The following is a 26,495-nucleotide window of genomic DNA, read 5'->3' on the forward strand; positions in this document are numbered from 1 at the left end:
TGTTTGAATATGAGAAAGAAGCTCATTGAGAAGCACAAGGTCACTGACAACCCTGAGGGAACTGCTATCTCCTCATGACAGCAGCCTCAGCCCATACATGAACACACACATCACGCAATGAGACGAAAGAGCGGCGAACGCACTGCCTTGAAGTGGGAGAATATGGATATGTACTGTATGCGTCCTGGGTGTGTCGCCTGGAGGTTAATGAGATCACAAATAGGTGACGGGGTTGCTGATGCTTTCTTGGCAGTGTAGCCAGTGTTTCACAGACACCATTATTCTCATAGTAGCCCTGTGGAAACAGGCTCATATGATGGATGCTAATCATTTGAGACCATACATATCATTTCCTCTGGACACACCGAGAAAGTGAGACAAACAGCCTGATGACAACAAGGGCAAGGACTAACGATCTGAGGATGAAGAGGTTTGCAGCATGGAAATGAAGAAAGTCTAGCAGATGTGGATTAAATTCCATGGAGGTTTATGACCCAGGAGAAATCCCTGCAGTCAAAAGAGCAGAACAGAAAGTCTCTTTGCATCATGCACATGACGCAAGTAAGGGCTGCAGCCGTTCAGGAGGCTGCCAATGTATTCTTTATGACGTCAAACCACTTGAGCAACAACAAATAGATGTAATACCAGTGTTTTCTAAAGTAATGTTTTTTAAGACAAGATTAAAGTCAAGAAATCAGTGTATATAACCAATGCTATGTGGGCCTGTTGAAAAAAAGAAGAAATGGAAAATGGAAGGAGTCTTTGTCCATCTATCTTTCTATTTTCTCACCAATCATTTTAAACCATCAATTCAAGCAACTTCACACTTGGCGGGTGTATTTCTAAGGACCCAAACAAGTAACGTGTCTAGTGTCAGCTCTTGAGTTCTAGAGGACATATTTATTAGTATTGCATTAAGTAAACACTGTGTGGTGTATTGTGAGTGGACCCCTATTAACTGTTACACTGTCAAACGACATGCTGGGTAGAGCTTACTCTCTGCTGCTCATAAGAGTATATGCAAGAAAAGATGGTGGCAGAGGCTGCCCTAAACGCTGCCACCTGCCACCATTGGGAATTCATTCACACACTGATGAACGCAGCATCGGGAGTAGTTTGGGGTTCAGTATCTTGCTCAAGGACACTTTGACATGTAGGCTGTCGTGGTCAGGGATTGAACCAACAACCCTACATTCAGTATGTGACTGTTCTACCAATTGCGCCTTGGGTAACTTGGTAGCCAATCTCTTAACCCATCAGCTATCAACTGGTGACAATTTAGCCTCTGGGGGCATGGGCTGATGTTTCAGGGGTTCTGGTGAAGCCAGAAGATATCCGGGCCAAGACTTCCCCTTCCATGCGCTGGTCATTTTTTACTGTTCAAATAGCAACTTAAGACGCAAAAATGGAGTTGGAGTCAAGAGACGAAGTCTATAACAAGCAATCAGTTTAATTAAGTAAGTTAAGCTTATTAAAAGTGCAACTGTTGTCAGACAATATCGTTTTACTTTGGCCAATGCATTCTGCCTCTTTCACTCTCCACAAGGACTGTTTACCTGCAGTCAACATATACCTGCTCAAATGTGATAGGTCAATACTACTCAGACTACAAATGTGAAACCAGAACACTTCCAATACGCAAATATGATCCTGCTGCCTACAGATTCTGCATCCATATCAAACATTTGTCGAGTCAGATTACACTGTAGCAAACTGAAGCATCAGCAATGTAACTTTCGGAATTAACTCTTTTGTTCCCAGACAGAGCCTGGTCCCAAATTGCTAAATGTAAGCAACTGTAGTGTATACTTCAGCATTGCTATGGGACGCCACTATGTCATGACAGGTGAGCATCTCAGGACCCACGGTGTCTTGTGTAAAGTTGAGTGTTACAAGCTGCAAGCAGTAATACCAAGAAGTCGGCGCATTTCAAACAAACACTACATGAGACTTTTATAAGAGTTTGCAGGCTATACAGGTCTGTGACAAGCCCCAGTCAGTAGGATGCCACAGACGTCAACAGCACTGCATTCCTTTAAAAAATTAGACAACACATTTTAAGAGAAATACATTTGTAATTGAAAGTTGACCGACTGACTGAAATGTTTGGAATATCTGTCAAGAGTCCAAACTAGAAACGGTCACATCGCAAATTGTCCACATTCAATTAGTCGGTAAAGGAAAGACTCAGATGTTCAAATTGGAAACCCTATCTTGACCAGTTGGCCCTCATCTGGTTAAATCGCAAATCACCCTCTGTGTCAAAAAGGTAAAAGGTCAAAATTTTAGGACACTTGTATCAGGATGAAAATCTTTAGATGCAGGGATTTGACATACCATTACAGACATATTCCACTTCAATGGAGCTGAAGGGCATGCACCTAATTTCTAATGTATTAATTAGCAAAGAAGAAAATATCAATGTCTCATTTATAAACACAGCCCATTAAACCACAAACTTCAAAAATAATACCCCTCACCATTAAAAAAATGGATGCAGAAATCCTTCACCCTCCTCACAGGGTCTGCAGTCTCTACCTCTCCTGGTTTTGATCTTTTCATACTTACTTTTCTATAAAAAGACAACTGGAAGCTGCTTGCTTATAAAAAGTGAAAATGTTTACTGAGGCTTCTGACGCACACAGTTAAAAGTGCACATGGAGCAGAAGAACACAACAGTGGGAGTACTGCTACACGCAGATATGTAGGAAATGTGTTTCATGCTCAGCGCTCCTGCTCAGACAGCTTTTGATGTCGACATTAACAATCGGAATCAAGAAAAATGGTTATATGCCTGCCACTGCTATAGAGCTAGTTCTTCTAAATTGCAAGGGAGGTAAAATAAATGGTGGATATTTTGGTATTTAAAATGTCTCTGGCCTATTTTTTATGCCCAGTCATGACTTCTCTCTGGATCGGTGGGAGAAGCATTTGTGCGAGCCAAAAAAAAAGCAGACACATGGACTTTAAAGTCGGTATTACTTACAGGAGGGGCGGCATCTTATCTTCTCCAACCTTATCTTCTCCTGGGGGGTTCAAATTGGCCTTTTACAGCTGTCACTTCCTTTAAATGCTCGACTTACTGTTCAGGTCTGCAGAGGAGTGACGAGAGTGGGTGTGAAGTGTTTGAGTGTCAGTGGAACACAACAGCCGAGGCACTGTATGCTTCTGGTTTTAAAAAATACAATTATAGAAGTACTCTCGAGATGGGGAAGAAATGATGTGACGATGGGAAAAACAATCTTCAGAGTAGCAAAATCTCAAAGAAATGTCAGTCTGGAGGCAGAAACGTATCTTGTATTCTGTTTCAACAGTAAAAACTGACTTCTGTACTTGTGCTGTCGTAGTCATTGAAAAGCCCAGAGGTATATATTTGAGCCTCAGTGTATTGATTGTGGGGTTTTTTTGTGATCAATTATTTTTATTTTTATTTCCAAAAGAGAAGGGCATGCGACAAGGCAAAGACAGTAATGCAACAAGTAGTATCCACTTCCCTTTACCCACCCCTCCTGAATACATTTAACTACAATTTTAACTAGGCCATCTATCAGAGTGTAAGTTCATGAACACTGTTCAGTTCAACCAAAACACAGCAGATCTGGGTTGAATTTGGTCAACATTAGTAGCAGGATTGAAAAATGTCTTGTGGACAGACGCGGTCTAACAAATGATGAAGTAAGGCATTTAATCCAAATATGGTCAGACGATCACAGAACACAGATGCTTGTGGCTATACACAAAAACAACAAAGTCTTCAAATTATTTTGCCACAGGATGGTGAATTAAATCACACAGTGGATCAATGTTGCATAAAAGTGAAAAAACTCCATCAAGAGTACATTAAAGTCTGCGACTTCCTTCAAAAAAAGTGTCCGCTATTTCCCTCACAAGTTCTGTCCAATAGACAAAGGACAGCATCAACATTGTGACATTTGTTGACAATGCTTGGTGGCTTAATAAAGCACAATGTGGAAGCAAACCAAACCAAATGAAAAATGCAACAATGTTGCAACTTCACCACTGAATCGCACAGAGTCCACCAGACTTTATATGTGGAAGCAACCTTAAAATCTTTCAGCTCATCGTCTTGGTTTTACATCCTGCAGAAGTTGTAAATCTTAGTTAGAGTCGAGCCAATGGACAATGCCATCTTTGGAGTCGCCCCCTGCTGGCTGTTAGAAAGAATCCAGGTCAAAGGCACTTTTGCATTGGCTTCACTTTTCAGACCTAAAGGTTGCCATTGAAACACATACATGAAATATACTTTGTTGTGATGCTTCATTGTTTGGAGACAAGAGCATGTTGACAGTATAGACCGCATTGATGGACTTAGATTAGCTGTTGTGCCGATACAAAATTAGAAGACTTTAGCTCGGGGACAGCCGTCACACTCGCTGAGCCGAAAATACACTTTATAGGCTGCTCTGGATGGTGTAGTAGATTAGAAGAAGAGAAAACTATCGTATAGCGAGAGCCATACTTTGTCCCAAGTACTATGGGTAGAAGTCGGAGTGGCACAAATGTAGATCTAATGATTTTCTATGCTTTCTCAGTTTGTTTGGTCTGTGTGTCTCCAAGGTTATTAACAAGGGGTTTACATTTTTCTGAAAACTAGATATTTTCTGTCCCTGGAGCCAGTGGTGGACTCTGGCCGTCTGAGGGGCAGGGGTGAAACAAATAAAAAGGGCACTCGCAGCATGCGGTCGGGCACCCGTGCTTAGAAGGTTTTCTAGCATCAAGGGCAGCCTTTATGCCACTGTATCTCTTGTGGAAGGGTACTCTGAAGGGCAATTTGTTTAATCTACTATAAGGGCATCCAAGAGGACATTTTTGTTGAGTTTTTTACATCAACAACCCAGGGGGGTTGTTGGCCCCTAGATGGGTCCTCCAGTGCCTGGAGCTGAAGCACATTATCTTGGTAATCTTTGGAAATTGACCTGTTTTGAGGGTAGGCCTTGAACTTCAGCTACAATCAAAATGCATGGGTCATTATTAAAGCAACAGTAATACAACCAGGAGAAATATGTATAAACCTTCGGGTTCCTAGCCTGGCTGCTTTGAGGAATTATATGAAGGAATTAATAGCTAATTATTAAAAAAAAGAATGCTAGTCAACAGTGGAATGAGAGGACTATGATATGTAAAGTTAATGGCCTGTGATTTGTCTGCTGAGAACAGCCTCATGGAGCTTATATTTGACAATTATTCATTATATAAACAAATAATTTGATATCACCAATGGCTCTTCTTGTGTATTGTCAGTTACTGTCACATCTAAAAGAAGACATAACATTGCACAAACTGAATTACATCAGCCCTGCAAAACCCAATAACTGCCACAAAGTGTCACAAAGCTAATGGATCTTATCCTACACCACCACATTACAGACAATATTGTGTTTGGCACGAGAGCCGACCTGCTTGTTTTTATGGAGCGAGTAATGAATCAGGGGTGACCAGTAATGGCAGAGTTTAGCATCAGGTCTGCGGTGGATGTCATTTGTCAGACGTAGGGGGAAGCTGGGTGGCAGCCAACACTGGCAGCTTCCTCTCAGCTGATACCAGAGAGCCTTGGAGGGGGGTTGACTCAGATCAATGTGCTCTGTGTCAGGGACTACCCTGTGGCAGACACCCACACATCCACAACACACTTTTATTCGTTCAATAATTCATGCCTAACTGAATTCTAGTGAGACCATATATTCTCTCCTCATCATCCAGTGCGTCCTTATACTTTTATCTGTACATTTACATCATGTTCCGTTACATCCTTCTCATGCAGGTACTCGTGCTTCCTGTCTCGTTCCATGAGAATATTCTGTTTTTACTTGATGCTTGGAGGTCCTCCTCTACTGTCGGATGGGTTTATTTGTCTACAGTTGTCATCTTGCGGCACAGATTGTGAGCCATCGTGTGTGTCTGCTCCCTTCAAAGGCGTGCGTGCAGCCTGATGTCAGTGTGACTTACTTCATCATTGGCTCAAATCAGCATCAAAGCCCGGCAGACGAGGCCGCTGCAGATGGCTGCTGCGTGCTCGCTCGCCTTGTTTGTCTGAGCGGCTCTGTCGAATACTTGTTAATTAGAAAGAAGGAACGCCCGAGCTTCCCGGCCGGGTGAACGCTAGCCTGTGTGGCCTTCAGTATTAAGCCCTCCCTTCTCCTCCAACAACAGATCAGTGAAATATGATGTTGCTCACTGTTGCACACTACGTGCTGAGTACATTTCTCGCTCCTTCTGAGTTCACTTGCTCCCCTGTGCACACTCAAAGTTTCTCAGCGCCCTCCTCAGTGTACATGCTTCGATGCTCTGATGCTCGCTCTCTGTTTTGCTAGAAAGAGAAATGATGTGTTATCTAGAAAGTGTCTCAAATCCTGCAGTGAGTACAGGGTTGTGGAGCAGCTGTGGGATTGGTGGAGCTGATGATCAGTTCTTCTAAGGACCGAATAATGATGAATATGCATGCACAAAAAACACACATATTTCCCATACATAAGTAAGTAATTCTTTAGAAACAGAACATTGAGAAACATGAGAAATGAAAAAAAAAAAAAAGCCAAGTGGGAATTAGAGAATTGGAAAAGCAACGTATGTGAGGGACGGAGTTTAGAATTAAACATTTTTTATGTGGGTTACTTGCTAATTTCACAGTTTATAGTTTTGGCAGTTCTACAATATGCTAATCTAAGGTGCTTTTTTTTAAACTTAATTTCAATTAGTTACTTTTGTGTGCTGTGTATTTCATAGAGGTGTGAATCAGCAGAGGTCCCACGAGACGATTTTATCCCGATACTTGAGTCACGAAACGATATTACTGCGATTTTAAGCATTTTGTAATATGGTGAGCATTGTCATACAAAATATTGTGATTTAACTGTTTCACTGCATTTTGTGTCCACAAAATTAAATCCAATCAATATTTTTTTTTGTCAAATAAGAGAAAAAGTCTATTCATCTCACTTCAGTCTTTTTATTTCTCCACAATGAGAGTCAAACCAGACTGACGAACAAAGTATTCAGTCAAACAGAACTGATATCAAACATGTTGGACGACAACAACTGCAGCATTTTATCAAACTTTGAAAAACTTTAAGCTTCACTGCTCCTAACTTTGCAGCGTTTTTTCAACAACTTCCCGACACAGTATCCTAACGGTGCATATAGATTCATTAGATCTTCTAGTTTAATATGATACCAGTATATCCAGTTTATTCCTAGAAGTGAGCCTGCTTTGGCATCCATAAAAAAACAAAAACGGCCAAAATACTGATGGCCATCGGAACACTAAATATCGATATTTGGTGACCATGAATCGATATAACATAGATGTGCAAAATAACCCAATACCATGTGGTATTTATATTTTGCTATTTTCCCAAGTCCTTTACAAAACTTTTTCCAATGTAAAACTAATGTAAGTTGCAGGATGATGATGTAGCTCCATATAGATCCTTATCCATAGCAGTTTGGAGAAGCACTTTAACATAGCTGGCACAGAAGCCATGTTAGGTCTGATCTGACTGGATATAAGAACTCTGCGCTGACATTTCCAGACTTTGTGAAAAGCTTACTGTTGTAGCCTACCTCACTGCTTTCTGCAAAGGCTCAGTGGGTGTTTCCATTTGAAAAATATATTTGTATACACACCGAGACTAGCAGTTATTCACAAACTGTTGACAGTCACAGCTGCTACAGAACCGACTTTAGCATGTTTGCATGTGTGGTGCTAGAGCACTTAACGTGGTATGGCAGTGTGATAAAGTGGTGGTGTCATAACTGATGCCGTCATCACCATGTTCACTCCCTCACTGTATCACCTCAGGCAGCCCATTATTTAAATGCTGCCACAGTGGCATTTCATCTTTGTGCATCCTCTGCTGTGACATGCCTACCATACTGTAACAAACTCAGCTTGGTCCAATAAGTGGACCAATTTAAAGGAAATGAGTGTGTACTGGTGTGTCTAACAGCTAACACCATGCAATGATCTCATTAAGCTCCTTAAAGGAGGAACTATTCACGACTGCACTGAGGGAGGCACAAATGCCCTATATTTCCAGGAAAGTAGACTAGTGTAAATATTATGTAAATATTAAGCAAAGTGTTATGTAGCTAGTCCTAGACCTAGTTTGAATGCCAAAATCACTTTTCCAGATAATTACCACCAACAAGTAGGTCATCATTTCAACTTGGGTTGTCTGTATGTTTGTCAGCAGGATTTCAGAAAGACTACTCACAGATTTTCATGAAACTTGGTGTTGGCATAATCAGAAAAATGAGATTCCAAATGGGAAAATTTAAGTTGGAACCACAATTTGGGGAATTGGTGAAATTTGGGATACATTTATTGGCTCACCTATACTGAAAGTTGGGTGTGGGGCCCCGTTCATTCCTATGACAGTTGTTCATTGGCAAATGAGGCAAAAAAACTTGTATATAATAACCTGGGGTTTCCCAATCTATAGGCCCATAGAACAAAAGCATTAGACTTCCGCCAGCCGAGTCAGCTAATTTCCGGTTTTGCCCTCCATTAACTTGAATGTAAATACAATTATTTCATCATCTGTCTCTACTAGACTTTCCAAATGTTATGAGACCAAATAGTTTAAATGCTGATAATGAAACAAGTTATTTTGCCGACGTTGTGAAGCAAAACCAAATGTATCCAGTGATTTACAGACATTTCTGTCACAATGCAAGTCTATAGGATTATTTATGATGTTAAAGTTCATGGACACACCTTGGATACCATCCAAGTAGCATGAATCTATAATTGGTGTTGGTGGAGGTCTGTGTTCTCTAAATGCCATTCTAGTTTTAACCGTCATCAAAGTGTGCGTTTGGAGAATGTACATCTACAGGTTTCTGAGTTGTGGGTTCATACTGTTTCTGGCTCGTAGTCCCAAAATAACCGTGGCTTTGCTTTGGTCAGAAGAAGCTGACCTCTGCAGGACTGTGTGAATCTCATATGCTGGCCCAGTATTTAAAAGACTCTTAATCTTTTTGCCCCCTCTGCTCCGTCTTTCTTTGGAGTCAGCAGTCTCTGCATGCACGACTTCAGCTGGGACAACTTGGCATTCCAGACTTGTTTGTCACTTTATTAATCACACAGCTTGTTAATTTTCTTTCAATTGATCTCTAAATTGACAGTCAATAAAAAACGTTGCATTAAATGTTTATGGAGCTCATTATTTATATAGCATTGGCATTAAACACAGCTAGGATGTAGCATTACTAATAGCTAGATTAAAACCACACTGCCTTCCAATCAAGCTGAAGATACCAAGTGTAATCAATGTTAGTCAATAATATATTAATCATAGTAACTGCCATATGGATGGTGAAATAATAACCAATACATTCATTGGAGCACAACACCAGCAGTGAGAGTAATGAACATTCATTTAACACCACATTTAAATGTCCCAGTGTGAGCTGTGAGTGAGTCAGTGAGCAGAGGAAACATCTCGTAGCTAAACAGTCCGCTCTCACTGTTCTCACTGTCTGACCTTCCTAACTCACACTTTCCAGGCTTTCCTCTTTTAAATCAAGTTAGAAGATATAAACAAAACTGACTGAAAAATATACAATTGCAACAAAAGCCATTTGAGCTATCTTGACCTATAGCAGACATCTGAACTCTGTTCCCTCATTTTTAAGGTTGCAAAGGTCCAAAGAACCAGGCTGGACTTTACCATTCGGCAAGGCAGCGATATGCCTGAGCCCCTAAAGGCTAAACACACACACACACACACACACACACACATTCTGCTATAAGGCTGGGCGATATATTGATATATTTTTAAATGTGGTTTGGAATTAGACCATATCGTATATCGATATAGTTTAAATTTGCACTGTGATCCTTGCTCCAGGCAAGCTCTGGCTTTTATTTAAGATATTTTTTTATTGAAATTATATTATATTTTTTTTTTTTAAAAGGTTCTCCTGTTGTTATACAGTATTTATGTTCACTTAGATAAACTGTTTCAATTAAACTACTTGTGACATGTCATATTTGACTTTGACTGAACATTTGCTCTCACTTTGCGATAAAAATATCAGGATATATATCACATATCGATATTCAGCCTAAATATATCGGGATATGACTTTTGATCCATATCGCCCGGCCCTATTCTGCAATAACTTAATACATTCTTTCAAAGGTATTCTTTTATCATCCTTAGTGGGTCCCCAGAACTCAGAATTTAAAAATGAATGGACTACTCACTAACTCACAGTAGACATTCCAACAAGACTTGAGAGTCTACATTCATGAAGTCAATGGTTCTCAAACTTCTCAAACTTTTTTGTATTCAATTCCCAGCAAAATGTTGCAATAAGATCAGCAACAACATGCAAATCACCAGCATTAGTAGCACAATTATCAGGACTGTGAGCCCCTTTTCATACTGTGTTTCTGCAAAAGTGCCGTAATGAAGCTCTCCCGTTATTTTGCCTAAGGACATTCTGCGACGGCTTAACATTGTCGTCCCCAGTATGTGAAATCACATTGCAATCCGGCATAGAGAGCAAAGGAAACAACATATTTTTTGTAGGCCAACCCCAAGTAGCATGCGGTCTAGTAACAAAAAAAGTAACAAAACTAACTTAATGCCATTGCAAACCATACTACGGTCGCATGACTTGAACGTCACAACCGTTATCCTTAAGACGGTCTCCGGCGGGATCATCCCTGTTTAGAAATAAGGTCCTATGTTCCCCTGTAGCAATACATACGGGGGAACATAGGACCCTTTTTCTGAAAAAGGGTCCTATGTTTGTATTATGTATTTGTATTTGCATTTGTATATCTCTCCGGTAGACTCTCAGCATGGCCAGCAGGCCTACCGTCACATGGCCACCTTAGCTCTAGCAGCTAAAACTAAAAAAAGGTAAGTTGGTAAATTTGGATTTTCATTCAGAGAGAGAGAGAATTAGGCCCCTGGAATCACTAAATCCGCCTCTGAAACACCAAAATAAGGTTGTCGGAGTACTAGCAGTTATACAAAATAATCTTCTGTTTACAAAGTCCACAGCTTTATTGTCACATGTCAAGGTGTCTTTACTCGTAAACTAGAGCTTTCAAAGTCATCTCAGTTTTAATTCTCCTTCTTCCATTCGCTTGCTGTTGAATAAAGATGATCTTTGTGCTAAGACGCTATAAGCCTCCACTCCCTCTCCACGGGATATTTCCCTCCTGTTTAAGGAAATCAAAGAGCTGCTGCAGCCTACACATTATGATCGTACGCACAGAATCACCCACATTCTTCAAAGGAAACATATGATTTCACCAAATGTGCACACACTGATCCACCCACGAACTAGCCACAGGGACGTAGCATGCTGGCTCTTCACCAGCTCAGAGCAGCATGCAGCATGCACTCAGGCTGATAGACGTGACACGCATGACGGGCAATTATGCAGCATTGTCTCTCTGTCCTCCCACTCCAACTGCAGATTGGACTCTGTCTTAGTCTATCTGGCAGCACAGCACTCTAAACTCTTGTTTATTTAGCATGAGACATGGAGTGCTGGGGGCACGCACACAGAAATCTGATCTGTGAAGGAGTGTTTCTGTATGTATTGTAGCACTGCACTGTGCTGCAGGCTGCCTGTGAGCTACATCCACATACAGCAGCATGGCTCCAGGTAGAGATGAACACAAGGCCCTATTTAAGCTCAACAACACTCTTCTGTTTCATATTTACTTCATTTGACGTTCCCTTTCCTCTGCTCTGCCCTTCACATATCCCCAGAGAGGCTGGCAGGGATCAGCCATGTTCCTCCAGTCAGATATTATAGTTTCACATTGCATGAAAGAGGATGGCCTTTTACTGAAGGTCAATATATGGTGCTAATTGAAGTTTAAAGGGGATTAAAGAGCATATTTAATAAGCATGTGTTAGCACATTAAACTGCATGCTACATGTTGCTGATGACCATTTCCTAATTCATTTATGACATTCAAGTTATGTCAGCGTGGTATGATAATTCGATTCTAGAGGCCTGAAGCTTTCAAAGTGAATATTTAGTCAACTTATTTGATGTCCAGTTACTCATTTATCCAAGTTACATCATCAGCAAGTTGCACTGCAGTTTGACCCTTGAAGCACTCCATAGTTTACTCTGTGACTCGTAGACAGATGACGTGGAATTTTGGGATTTAAATGTTGGATTTGCCTTTGAAAATACACCAGTAGGGTGATTCTCATGAAGTCTAAGTTCTGTCTGTGAAGATTATAAGGACATACTTTATTAAACTAAATATATTTCACTTTTATATGAATGAACAATATAACCATAATGAGGCACAATTCATTGTTTTGTGTTAAAATAAGATTTTCTATATTTTTGAACATATTTTTGATTCACAAATTCATTACCGTAACACCATTTCAGTAAAGAATGTTTTTGAAATAAAATATGGATTCAAAGTATGTATCCTCTTCCTCTTGGATTGTTAGAAATATGATCCTTTATCTAGCATCAGCTGGCAATAAAAAGGGAAAAAGAGAGAACTATTTTGGGCAGTAGCAGAGATATTTGTGGCCGCTGTTGATGCGCTTTCTTTAAATAGCCCTCTGTCTGTGTTCCTCAGATCAGTTCATATTTCTACTTCATTTATATTTCCACTTCACTTCCTCTGCCTTGCTTCCTGTTTTAAGATGTAACACAAACTACCGTCGAGCATTATTAGAGCCTTAACTCCATGGTGAAGCAAAGTGCTCAGTCACACAAGCTCTTAACCTCCAGAAACCTGGGATCCATTTAAGAAAATCATCTGGCTCCCTGGCCCTGAGCTCATTAAAACATAGCTGGCAATTGGCCTGACCCATTTTTGGGATGCAGACTTGGTTTAAACACTGATCTAGAGAGACACTAGGTGTTTCAGAGGGGTTACCCAGCTAAAGGTTTAATTAGGTTAATTAAAAGTAGGAAGGAAGAACAAACTATCATAATCCAATGACTTTCCAAATGGAAATGATCTTCATGTTAATTATAAATATAGATATATACATACATACAATAGTACATTATCATGTGATGCATTTGTCTTCAAATGGACAACACTGTGTGGGTAAAGAACACATAGAGCTCTAAACAAATGTTCTTTTGTCTAATAGGAATCCCATTCCACAGTTGATGAATATGGAGTCCCTCAGGGCTTTCATTGTCTCTCATATCTCCACACTTTGATTATCGCTGTGCCAGTACTGGCTGAACACATCATAGTTCCACACTAAGGGAAATAATGTTCTGGGGTTTTGTATTTCTCTAAACCAGCAACAATCAACTAGTGTGGCGCTAAGCCCGGGATGCAGCGATGGTACCTTCGCAAATTAATGTCATGAGGGAAAATGTTTTGGTGGAACATTTGCAGATGGAGAAGCATTAAAACGCTCAAATGACGTACGTGGACGTGTGTTATTGCCATTTGCTAGATGACTGCCATGTTCAGTGTGTAGGTTGCTAGCTTGGAGGTTGTTATACATTCAGTCGGATCAAAAGTATGCTGAATTTTCTACAAAACGATGCCAATGTGTAAGAGTCAAAATTCATGCTTTATCAAGTCTGTCTGCAATACAGGTTTAAAAAAAACAATTAAAAAAAGATACACAGGTCTTGCTGGATCAAAAGGTAACTGAAATAACTTCATCATGATGCTCATTTGTATAAACTCTGATTTGCTTTGATAGGTCTGTCCATCAAAGTTATAATAGTTTTGGATTTTTCATTAGTTTTGGTTTTAATTTTGTTGTCAATTTTTGTTTTCAAATTCAGTTAGTTTTAATTAGTTTTTAGAGTGAGTTTGCTCATTTTAATTAGTGTTTATTTTTAGGAAAATGCTTAGTTTTAGTTTAGTTTTTATTCGTTTTAGTCACAATAAATGTTTCCTTTATTTCCTTTGTCTGATCCATCTCAGCCCCAATAAGTTTATTAAGTCATAAAACCAGATAGATGAAATAGATTTCATGTCAACCAAAAAGGTTTACGGATGAAAAAAGTTGACAAAGACAAAAACGAAGGACATTTTCACTATAATTCTAGTTAGTTTTGTAACCACAGTTTAAGTTAGTTACTGTTTTTTAAAAACTCTCATTTTTATTTTTATTTCAGTTAACGAAAATGTTTTTCAATTCTAGTTTTTGTTATTTCCTTTTTTTTTATTAACTATAATAACCTTGCTGTCCACAAGACGCCAAGCAAACATCTTCTAAAACGAGGGGAGTTCAGATCCTGCAGGAGATTCACACATGGAAAAGACTTCAACTCTATTGAGTGCACTTTCTGTTGTTGTTGTTGTTGTTGTTGTTGTTGTTGATTCATATAGCAACAGTAACACACAAATAGCAGAAGGGAAGGACAATTTCATCTAAAATAGGTGGCCAATAGCAGGCTTAAAAGCAAAGTCTATATCCTGTGAGTCTGCTCATGGGTGATTACTGGGCCCACTTCCATTCCTTCTAACCTCTGTGTCACTACATTTAGGCTGAACACATGTTAAACCTAACCTTCCTATCCTCTGAAGACCTACACATTGATAAATAACAGGTTGAAATGCTTGTAGTAAATAATTAGATGTCCTACAACTCCTTGCAACTCAGCAAGGACAAAAACTTAATTCTTGTCATTGGTGCTAAAAGTCTTTGGGGGGAAATATGTTTATAGTTAGCCTCCACTGTCCCTGGAAAGTTGCCCACAGGTCAAAAATATGGATGTTATCCTTGATCCCGACCTTAATTTCCAGAGCCACGTCACTAACATAACAGTACCCGCCACAGTCCAGTACTACATCATTTTTATCTCTGAGCTAGAGCAGACTCTGATCGCACATTCAACATCTGAATGAGTGGACAATGATTCCATAAATGTTGATTTATGGGCCCCACACTGGCCATTTCTGCACCGCAGGCTTCCCCCTCACAACTGGGTCACCTGATGAGAGAGTAATGGGTCTGTGGGACAGAGAGCCTCATAAATTATGCAGAGTAAGAGAGCGGTAAAAGACAAAGAAAGGGATAGATGTATGTATGACTGTGACATGCAGCTGGGGAAGAGAGAGCGATTGTGTCTGAAACTGCTTTGTTGACCTGTAATGAGTCTAAAAACGATGGCTTTGTTATCTGCAAATAAACCAAACAACAAAATCAGGGCAGAGGTTTTGCGTCCCAGTGGAGCTATCGATCATGTTGTAAAGCTGATTCACGGGTCGGAAACTGACAGCTCATTGCGTGCTGCAGGCCCTTGCAATTCTTTGGTCTTTTTTCAGCATGTCAGCCCGCGTCTTCTTTTTGTACCATTTAAAGCCACATGATGGACACCCACAGCCTGGGAGGTTTGGCTGGGACAGAACAGAAATAGGTGGGGGGAAGGCATTTCAGGTTAGTGCTCCATGCAAAAATGAGTGATCCATCAGTGTAATTGTCAGAGAAACTGTAAGAAGCCTCAATCCAGGATGTAACACATCGGAGCAGAGCCAGGTGGGAACGAGAGGTGATAATTGAGTTGATGCCTGAGAATCATTTCTGTAGTTCAAATTGAATTACATGTGTTTCTACACAAAACACAAACCTTGACTAAATAGGGCTGTTTCCACTACCGGGCAATACCCGAATGAGGGCCGGTCGAGCAGTCCAGAGCCGGCTTTTGTCTGGACTTTTTTAGTCCCTGTAGTAGAGCAGGGTCTGTTTTCTCCCCTGAAAACAGCCTGGTTGCTGATTGGATAGATCACTAAGCAGGATGTGACGTAGTACTCTACACGACAACACACGCCGTTTGTAAAAGCCAGTGAAGCAGTGTTGCCAACTTAGCGACTTTGTTGCTAAATTTAGCGACTTTTCAGACCCCCTTAGAGACTATTTTTAAAGAAAGGCACTGGAGACAAATCCAGAGACTCCTTCTTACTCTTCTTAAAGAGCTGCTAATGAGCCGGAGGCCGGCTTGTTAAGAAGAGCCGCTGTTAGCGGCAGTTAGCTACAGTTAGCTCTGTAGCAGTACAGTGTGTATGTGCTAACGGGCTAACAGTTAGCTCTGTAGCAGTACAGTGTGTATGTGCTAACAGGCTAACAGTTAGCTCTGTAGCAGTACAGTGTGTATGTGCTAACAGGCTAACAGTTAGCTCTGTAGCAGTACAGTGTGTATGTGCCAACAGGCTAACAGTTAGCTCTGTAGCAGTACAGTGTGTATGTGCTAATAGGCTAACAGTTAGCTCTGTAGCAGTACAGTGTGTATGTGCTAACAAGCTAACAGTTCGCTCTGTAGCAGTACAGTGTGTATGTGCTAACAGGCTAACAGTTAGCTCTGTAGCAGTACAGTGTGTATGTGCTAACAGGCTAACAGTTAGCTCTGTAGCAGTACAGTGTGTATGTGCTAACAGGCTAACAGTTAGCTCTGTAGCAGTACAGTGTGTATGTGCTGCTGCTGCAGGAGGTGTTAGCTTAGCGATCTCTGTTTGTTTACAACAAGCACCAGACACTCTGTGCACAGTTAGCGATCCCGGTTAATTCACAATCACTATGTTTATGATCAGCAGAGACTCTGACACTTTTCCCGCTAGTCAATACACAGCTAATGTTGCTAATCTAATTGACCCCAACAAACATACGATAACATTCTAACTGAGGCCATTGTAACCAGAAACACATCACATCCATTAATATGCTAGCATGGCTCTACTGTCTGTTGGTTACAAAATCAAATTCTGAAGGAAAACGAGCATTAGCCAGGGATGATTCAGCTCTGAACAGTCCCAAGGTGGATATCCTTTTAATCCTCCTGGGACACAGGAAGTTTACAGACAATGTGAAGAATGCAGCTCATGTCACCAGCGCTTGGCTACACGTACACGTTGATGAAAAGCATGTATATTATTAGCCTTACAAAGAAACTTCCTGGTTTTAATTAGGCTTGACCTGAATGCTTCAAAGCTTAGACCATTGCCATGGTGATCGGCGTCCAATTCAGTATTTAAATGCTTTGTTTTGCCTTTTCATTTAAGAGCAAGAAGTGGAGCTCAACTAGGCAGACAATGATCATGAAGCATCTGAGATAAAACAAACTGTCACAGCAGGGGATAAAGTGGAGGACTTTTCTAAAAGCCCAGATGAAACCGGATCCCGGTCCTCTTGAGTGGTGGTGACCATATGCGGTTTTGTTCCATCCTACGCATGATTTCACACCACCACCGGGAGCATTTCAGACTTGCAGATTTTGTTGATTTGTTTGTTTTTTTCTTGACATTTGTGCTTCTACCATAAATAAGTAAGTAGTCTCCGTAGGCTGCAATCATCTCTGGTATCTGCCATTGTTGTGTGTGTGAAAAGTGTTTCACTCCTGTTAAATCATAGCGCCTCCGTCCGTGGTTAGCTAAATAGGTTGGTTTTAATTCTTGTTGGGGAATCATCTTGATGGGGAAATGGTCTTCAACACAACACCGAAACGTGAAGCAGCTGTTCCTGGTGAAATCTATCTGCAACTGGCAACTGCAGCGACTAGTCGAAGCTTCGAATATTCATGGGTAATTCTAACTGAAGCTTTAAAGCCCTAGCTTTAATTTTTAACCATCCTTAGCACGTCTATGGCATATCTGAGCATTGAAACATTTTTACAAAGAAGCTTTTCAACTCAACTGAGCTCAGCTATTCAAAACAACCACCAATCAGTTACACATAGTAGGACACATAATATTTTATGGTTATGAAAGGCTGTTGGGCGAAGAAAGCTACTCGCAATAAAACACTGACAAAAAGCTAACCTAGTTTCCACAACCACCTCCTTATCACCCTGTTACTCACTGTACTTGACATTTTGGCCTAACAACCCCATTATGCACTTGAGTGTGCTTGGCCAGCTATAACTAATCGTCCTTATATATTAAAGAGCTGTGGGCAGTTCAAGTCTGATAGTCCAGCTTCATTTCCAGTTAGATGCCCGTTCAGAGGATTTCATGGTGACCTACAACGCTCCACCCCTCCTCCGTGTCACCAACACTTTGAACTGCCTTAGTAGAGTCCCAACACGGCAGGAGTATTTTTAAAGATTCCGTCCAGATGGAGTGTGAACAACTCTTCCCTTCATCTCCCACCCCCCCACTGCTGCTGTCCTACCTAATGAGGTGCTCCGCTCCAGCATGTGGGTGTCTGATAGTGAGTCTTGGCAGCATTTGGCACCAATCTGGATGCTTGTAACACTGTCAAACCCTCAGCGTGCTGCAGATTTCACTCTGTCTCTCTGATGCTCCAACATGCAGACACACATAAACACATCCAGCCATGTGCAGCAGCACACACACTTCTAATGTCTAGCCTACGGCTAGACTCTTTAAGAAGATAAATAATTACTTCCTTTACATTGGATGGTCATGTAGGAAGTCATCTTTGTGCATCTCGTGATAAGAAAATGATACTGTCACCCTTAATTGGTGCAGACAACAAAGTGATAGGAGTGTTTTAAGTGTACACGACATGGACATTAAAAGAGCAGCAAACAACGACTTACTATGTAAAGATATCGTGGAGTAATGTCGTCTGGACCAGAGGATGAAGTCACGCTCCTTCCCTGCGTGTTTTAATCCAAGTTTCTCTATTTTTTGTTGACAACAAATAACAACAAACTGTTGTTGTAACTGGTCCGGCTGCAGGTCCCTGTGTGTGTCACTGCGTTATCAGCAATAACTGCCACTCTGCACTGCTCACAGAAGGCAGTTATTGCTGATAACGCCTTCCTGACCCACAGTGATTTCACAGAAGCATAACGGCCGGTTCATCCTCCAGTTACACTGCTAGTCTGCTGCCATTTTTAGGACTGTTCGCAGTGGCTTTAGCATTGTTGTCATAGCTGCCACTTCTGTTGCCCACTTGCACATCGGCAACATTCTCCATCAGCATTCTCCCACCACGGGCCTGAACACCTCCTTTTCCCAGTGGTCCAGAGCTCCTGTGCTTGCGGTGTAAACACCAACAGTCTGCCGGTGCTCAGAGCTGCTGGCAGCACAGCTCACTGAGCTCACTGACCACAGATACACAGTAGAGGTCGACCAATGCATCAGCCGGCCGATATATCGGCTGATATTTGCGTTTTTTACATGTTGCATTTTTCTTGTTAATAAAAATATTTCTGTTAAATTTTGGGGTCTTTGTTTTAATCCTTGTGATATCGAAAATGGTATCGAGTATCAAATTGAAAATTTTAGTATCGTGACAACCCTACTCGCTGCAACATCTCCATTCTCCGGTGAGCTGCTGCTGATACCAGGAAAAAGAAAAACACATCAAATATGTGGATCATCTGAGGCGCACCACCTCCAGGCAGGGAACTACAGACACATTGTTGATATCCAACTGTTAATATGTTTTGTTTGTTTTGTTAATAAATGTTTCTTTTTTTGTTTAAATTGAGACTTGTGTAACATTTGTTATCATTGTGTCATTTTTATCATGTAAATGAGGGAGAAAAGGCAATATCGACTTCAAGGATCGGCAGCACATATCAGAGATCAGTTAAGACTGATGTCAGAATAATCGGTATCGGCCTTAAAAACCCGTATCGGTCGACCACTAGTTAGAAGCAGTAACAAGAGACAGTTTCTCTCTCCATCCATCATCAGGTGACGTAGATAACAAGAGTGAAGGCAGAGCAGCCCGAGGTACTTCACTTGCTGTCCTATTACAAGTCAGAGTAGCATGAAAATTATTTTAAAGCGGTTACTTTTAGGCAAAATAGTTGCATAATGTTGCTCATTAAGAATCTGAATACAGGCACAATACAATACAGCCACCGCTGTAATATTTCTGTATTTCATTTATTTAAAGTATTGATAAGAAGTTAATAATCCTTAGAGGATATCACGTTATTTTCCTGGTCTTCTGGCTAATGTGTGCTTTAATGCATCGCTAATGTCACAGTTTAGTTAAAATAGGCTATAACTCTGAACCTGTGAAGCTTGGTGCAGATGCATAAAACACACACGTTTTGATCTTTTTTCATCAATGCCTTCTCTCAATATGGGTCACATATTTTAAACAATTACTACCTACTAGGGCTGGTCGATATATCGATATAAAAAATATATCAATATATTTTTAAATATGGTGTGGAATTAGACCATATCGCATATATCGAAATAGTTAAAATTTCTTTCAAATGTTTTCTTTTTTTACATATAAATGCTGCCGTTACTAGGCTTTGTCAAATTTAGTTCTTTTGTAATGTTCGTTATTCTTTTCTCATATAAACATATTTATTTCAGAAAACGACTGGCCTATTTCATTTCATTGGCTATTTTTATTTAGCATTTTTTTTCATCTTTGTTTTTTTTTTTAAAGCTACTCCTGTTGTTATACAGTATTTATGTTTACTTAAATAAACAGTTTCAATAAAACTACTAGTGACATGTCATATTTGACTTTGACTGAACATTTGCTCTCACTTTGTGTTAAAAATATCAGGATATATATCGTATATCGATATTCAGCCTAAATTTATCAAGATATGACTTTTGGTCCATATCGCCCAGCCCTACTACCGGCTATGAAAAGCCACATATATTGTGCACTAGTAAGCATCCTCTGGTTTCCGTGTCTGAACTGCACATGTCCTTTCCTAATCTCAATTTCCACAATTGTGGTGTGGTGGTGGTGGTGATGCTGATGGGTGGTGGTGGTGGTGGTGGTGATGCTGATGGGTGGTGGTGGTGGTGGTGGTGTGGTGATGCTGATGGGTGGTGGTGGTGGTGGTGATGCTGATGGGTGGTGGTGGTGGTGATGCTGATGGGTGGTGGTGGTGGTGGTGGTGTGGTGATGCTGATGGGTGGTGGTGGTGGTGGTGATGCTGATGGGTGGTGGTGGTGTGGTGGTGCTGATGGGTGGTGGTGGTGGTGGTGGTGTGGTGATGCTGATGGGTGGTGGTGGTGGTGGTGATGCTGATGGGTGGTGGTGGTGGTGGTGTGGTGGTGCTGATGGGTGGGGGTGGTGGTGGTGGTGTGGTGGTGCTGATGGGTGGGGGTGGTGGTGGTGGTGGTGATGCTGATGGGTGGTGGTGGTGGTGGTGTGGTGATGCTGATGGGTGGTGGTGGTGATGCTGATGGGTGGTGGTGGTGGTGGTGTGGTGATGCTGATGGGTGGTGGTGGTGGTGGTGATGCTGATGGGTGGTGGTGGTGGTGGTGGTGATGCTGATGGGTGGTGGTGGTGGTGGTGGTGGTGGTGGTGTGGTGGTGCTGATGGGTGGTGGTGGTGGTGGTGGTGGTGTGGTGGTGCTGATGGGTGGTGGTGGTGGTGATGCTGATGGGTGGTGGTGGTGGTGGTGGTGATGCTGATGGGTGGTGGTGGTGGTGGTGGTGGTGGTGGTGTGGTGGTGCTGATGGGTGGTGGTGGTGGTGGTGGTGGTGGTGGTGATGCTGATGGGTGGTGGTGGTGGTGGTGGTGGTGGTGGTGATGCTGATGGGTGGTGGTGGTGGTGGTGGTGGTGGTGGTGGTGTGGTGGTGCTGATGGGTGGTGGTGGTGGTGGTGGTGGTGGTGGTGGTGTGGTGGTGCTGATGGGCGGTGGTGGTGGTGGTGGTGGTGGTGTGGTGGTGTGGTGGTGGTGGTGGTGTGGTGGTGTGGTGGTGTGCCTGGACTGCAGCCATCAGCTTTAATAAAAGCAGCCAGACTAAATGGCTTCTGGCTCCTTGGGGGACAGACAACGTGTCCCCCAGCAGTTTGTCTGGTAACAGTTGGGTCGTATTAACTGTCCTGCCGTGGACTGAGGTCTCTGCTGTTAGTGTCCACTGGTGGATTGTAACACATGAATGACTTACTGTTGTTTACTGTGTGGTCTGGACTGCATATAAAACAGATATTTTGGATGCAGACTGTTGTTTTGTTGCATCTGTATAAAAATATCATGAAATGTTCATGAATCCAGAACACATTTATTCCCTTTTTATACTGTTTTCGTCTTTGACAGAATATTGTTCCTTCCCATGTGTATCTCCCAAATCTAAACTGTTAAAAGTTTGAGTAATTATTGTTGCATTGGTTGTAGGGCTGCAACTAACGATAATTTTCATTATCGATTAATCTGTCAATTATTTAAACGATTAATCGATTAGTTGTTTGGTGAATAAAATGTATAAAAATATCAATGAGTGTTTCCAAACCACAAGATGACGTCCTCAAATCTCTTGTTTTGTCCACAAACCAAAGAGATATTCAGTTTATAGTCATAATGGAAGAAAGAAACCAGAAATATTCACATTCAAGAAGCTGAAATCAGAGAATTTGGACTTATTGTCTTTAAGAAACTGATCAAACCAATTATTTGATTATCAAAATAGTTGACGATTAATTTATGAATCAATTATTGTTAAATTATTCAAATAATTGTTGCAGCTCTACATCTTTAAGGATATCATAAAATGTTCATGGAATCCAGAACATATTTATTCCCTTTTTATACTGTTTTCATCTTTGACAGAATATTGTTCCTTCCCATGTGTATCTCCCAAATGTAACTGTTAAAGTTTGAGTAATTTAAAAAAAAAAAATATATTGCAAGGCTTCTTACCTTCACAAACATAATCAGTCATTTTGTTTCTTTGCAATATTGTACCTTGCATTTTTCCCCCTTTTTTCCCAGGTATATATTCACAAGGTAAATAACAAACCACAAGGTAAACAGACAAACCTATATATGAGGCGGACTGGTATTTCCCAAATGAGGATCTCAAAGGAAAGAAATAAACAAACAAACATAAAAAAATACAAAAATAAATAATAAATTATTCAATAAACTAATGGGAAAATAAGGGGTGGTGCATGTATGCGTGTTCATGTATCTGTGTGAGTGTTACTGTCGGTGTGGGGACCGTTTAGTTCAGGGATGGGCAGCTTAATGCTGCAGGGCCTCAGTTTATCATGTTCACTACCACAGGGCCACATATAGGAGCATCACTAGCCAGATATGATGAAACTGACATTTTAAATATGTTAACAGTGCAGTAACTTAACATATTTCATGCTCTAATGCATGTTTAACAGTATAAATAGGAATACAAAAGGTTTGAAGCAAATAAAAATAACCACTTACTGTGATTTATTTTTTTTTCAGTGCAAGAACAGCAGACCAACATTAAAGACAAGAAGTAATTTTGTGCGTTTTTACACTGAACTTTTAAGATTTCATGCTCAAATGCATGTAGTTGTACTGAGGGCCACTTCAGGTGAGGGTGAGGGCCGTATGTGGCCCCCGGGCCTCCAGTTGCCCACCCCTGATTTAGTTCATCTCCTTAATTTGATTAAATATTTCCAGATTTTTATCAGCCTTTCTTTACAGTTATTCCAAATATATATTTGTTCCCTATTTCTAAAAGTTAGTCTTTCCATGTCTAATCTTTATTCTGCTGTTACTACCAATATTATTTTGCTCTTATTTTGGTGTATTTGATTGTTTCCATGCTGAGTAATTATTGTCACATTGTTTGTATGTTTGTGCAAAAGTAACTTAGCTGGTTCCACCTTTTATTTCCCTCAGGCACAAATCAGTGTGAATAAACAGTGCAGAGGTTTGACTGGCTCTTGTTTGTGGAGGAGATGTATTTTTATTTTTATAACGACATGTTGTCACAGAGTTCACTAAATAATTGGTTGTTTAGCATGAATAAGCAGTAATGAACAAAGCGTCCTACCTTTCACGACTTGAAGGTGATGAGTTCACAGCAACTAAATATAAAATATTCAGTTTTTCAAACAGACTGCACACACTCAGTGTGCATTCATAAATCCGTGCATATAGTGGTGGTTAGGTCCCGTTAATGCGTCAACAGAAGCTTTTAGAGGACTTTAGGAGCCCAACAGGACCAGAGTTACTGAGGGGGAGTGACTCTATCTGTGTGTGTGTGTGTGTGTGTGTGTGTGTGTGTGTGTGTGTGTGTGTGTGTGACCGGAGCAGACCAGCGCGCGGCGCTGCACACTGCTGCCGTTAATTACGTTAATAACGTTAATAACGTTAATTCAGAGCCGCTATCTATTAATCAGCTAACAGTAATATTATATAATATTAAAGAGGCTCCTGCGGGCCGCATTCCAAACACCAGAACAACTAACCCGTTAACTTCCCTCAGACTGGTGACTCCCGCTCCCAAACCAAGCAGGAAGAACATGGAACACGCCCCCAAGCTCTCCACCAATCACAGCTCAGCGGTCTCACACAGCTCACTCTCATTGGTCGCTGACAGGCGTCACAGCTGCTCAAGGCAGGTTCAAAGGCATCCTGGAAATCTCAACTACTGCAATAAATATTTTAAACGTTTTATCCATAGACTGTATAACTGGTTTTAACCCTTTGATGCACAACATCGCATTCATTCCTCATGTTATTTCATGCTGCTGTGTGTTTCTTGCTCTATATTTTTCAATCAATTTATTTTTTGATTGAAAAGTCCAAGTATTTTTCTAAATATCTTTTTTTTATTATTACAACAGATCATTAAAACCATTTTTCCTTTCATACTTTATGAAGATAAATGGTTTTTGTATTATTACATCAATTTTACACACATGGGTCAAAAATGACTCATTCATCCAAATGTGGTTTAAGATTAAATGACCTAATACTATAATAATAGTAATTTGTTTCAAAAAGTTACTTTAGCAGTAAGAGAGGCCAAACACTCATATATATTCAATATATTTAACATGTTTATGAATCATTTTGTCACAGTGTACTCACAGCGCTTCACTTTTTCCACATTTTTTTATGTTTCAGCCTTATTAACAAAATTGATTAAATTAATTTTTCCTTAAAATTATACACACAATACCCCAAATTTGTGACCCATGTTGTGCATTAAAAGCGTAGTGATACAAAATGTTTTTTATTCGAAAGTTCAGAAATGAAAACAAAAAATTAGGATGTATGATGATCATGGAATACTGAATTATGAAATTAATTTATTAATTTAATTTATTAAGATATAGAATATAAAAACGTAGTTGGGTCACTTTAGACCATGTTGTGCATGAAAGGGTTAAAGACGGTGTAACTTATAACTTCAGAGGTAAATATTAATATGTCACCTAGTCTGTTACAATAACACAAAAAACAAAATCTTTTAATGGGACCGCTCGACTTCTCAGAAGGTCGTCATAGCAACCGATATATGCTGCACCTTAACCTCGCTGCCTGCCCATTGTTTAAAGGCTAATTATATGAATAAATAATAATTATATGATGATAATAACAATCATTTGAAGATCATCATTAATGGCATCATTAAGGCAGTTGGCATGTCATTATCTACTACAAAAACAGATTTATTTCATTTTATTTTTTAACTTGTTATGTTGTGGGTCAAATTTACCCATTTCAAAGTTTAAAAATCTAAAAAAAAGTTACTAATAGTTAATAGTTACTTTTCCATTAAAAGAAAAAATGTAAAATAATATTTTTTAAAAATCAATGTCATATAAAACCATTGTATTTTATATGTAGGTCCTTCCAATGAACATAAAAAAATGTTTCAACATGCTTTTATTTTTATGAAAAACGAGTGAATTATCCTCATTGAGCCATGATCTGTGAGAGGTTAACAACACCATTATACTAAACATTGATTGAAATGGTTAGTAATTGAGTTATTAATGAGAAATAAACAATGTTTATTGGGATTTTGGATTGGATAATAAAACATGCCCAGGTCAAATTGACCCCCAAACATTATTTCTGTTCCTGAGAAACAAACATAACAGGAGGGTTAACTTAAACAAGCTATGGACAAACGATAAACTTGTTAGCTAACAGGTGTGTATTTACACATTTAGCAGATATATAGCAATATTAGTATTTATTTGAAGTCATTCTTTTGTCAGTATTGTAAATGTAAGTCCAATATTCTCTGTCCCTGTAGCTGAGTATTTGGTCTTCACCAACTCCTGAGGGAAATATCTGACTAATAGGCTTATAAGATGCTAAATTCACCATGTTCACTAGCTAGCAGTAGTGGGACTATAGACATGCTTTACAAGGGGTCATCCCGATGTTTCCTGAGTGGGGAACATAGGACCCTTTTTAGAAAAAAGGGTCCTATGTTCCCCGTTTTTCCCAAAAAGGGTCCTATGTTGCCCTGTAGCAATACATACTGGGGAACATAGGACCTTTTTTCTGAAAAAGGGTCCTATGTTCCCCAGTCTCATACAAAGAGGGGAACATAGACACGCTCCCCTTTATAATTACCTAATAATGTTCATAACACAGTGTAAAAAAACATCACAAAAGTCCTGGATTTAAAATGTCCCTTTAATGAAACTACAGAAGTATTATCAGCAAATGTACTCAAAACAAAGACATGATTAAACAGACTGGCTAATTTCAGATAATATCAAAGCAGTTATTGTAAGCAGTAGCCTACTTGAGATGATTCATTTTATGATAATGATGATAAATGTTGAGATGGAGCTAATTTAACTACTTTATATGCTACAAGGAGTTAAATATATACAGATACAGCCAACTAAC

The 26,495-nt window shown here is 40.1% G+C and overlaps 1 protein-coding gene across 1 annotated transcript in view; it reads right to left on the reverse strand.

The window, feature by feature from the left end:
* Positions 1-23,870, reverse strand: part of LOC131983407 (paralemmin-2-like) — a 53,077-nt gene extending 29,207 nt beyond the window's left edge. Inside the window, exon 1 of the mRNA XM_059348127.1 lies at positions 23,668-23,870. The gene's annotated coding sequence lies outside the window, so the exon portion shown is untranslated. The remainder of the gene's footprint in view (positions 1-23,667) is intronic.
* Between the last annotated feature and the right edge of the window lie 2,625 nt (positions 23,871-26,495).

This window comes from Centropristis striata, chromosome 13, assembly GCF_030273125.1.
Source record: "Centropristis striata isolate RG_2023a ecotype Rhode Island chromosome 13, C.striata_1.0, whole genome shotgun sequence".
NCBI lineage: Eukaryota > Metazoa > Chordata > Actinopteri > Perciformes > Serranidae > Centropristis > Centropristis striata.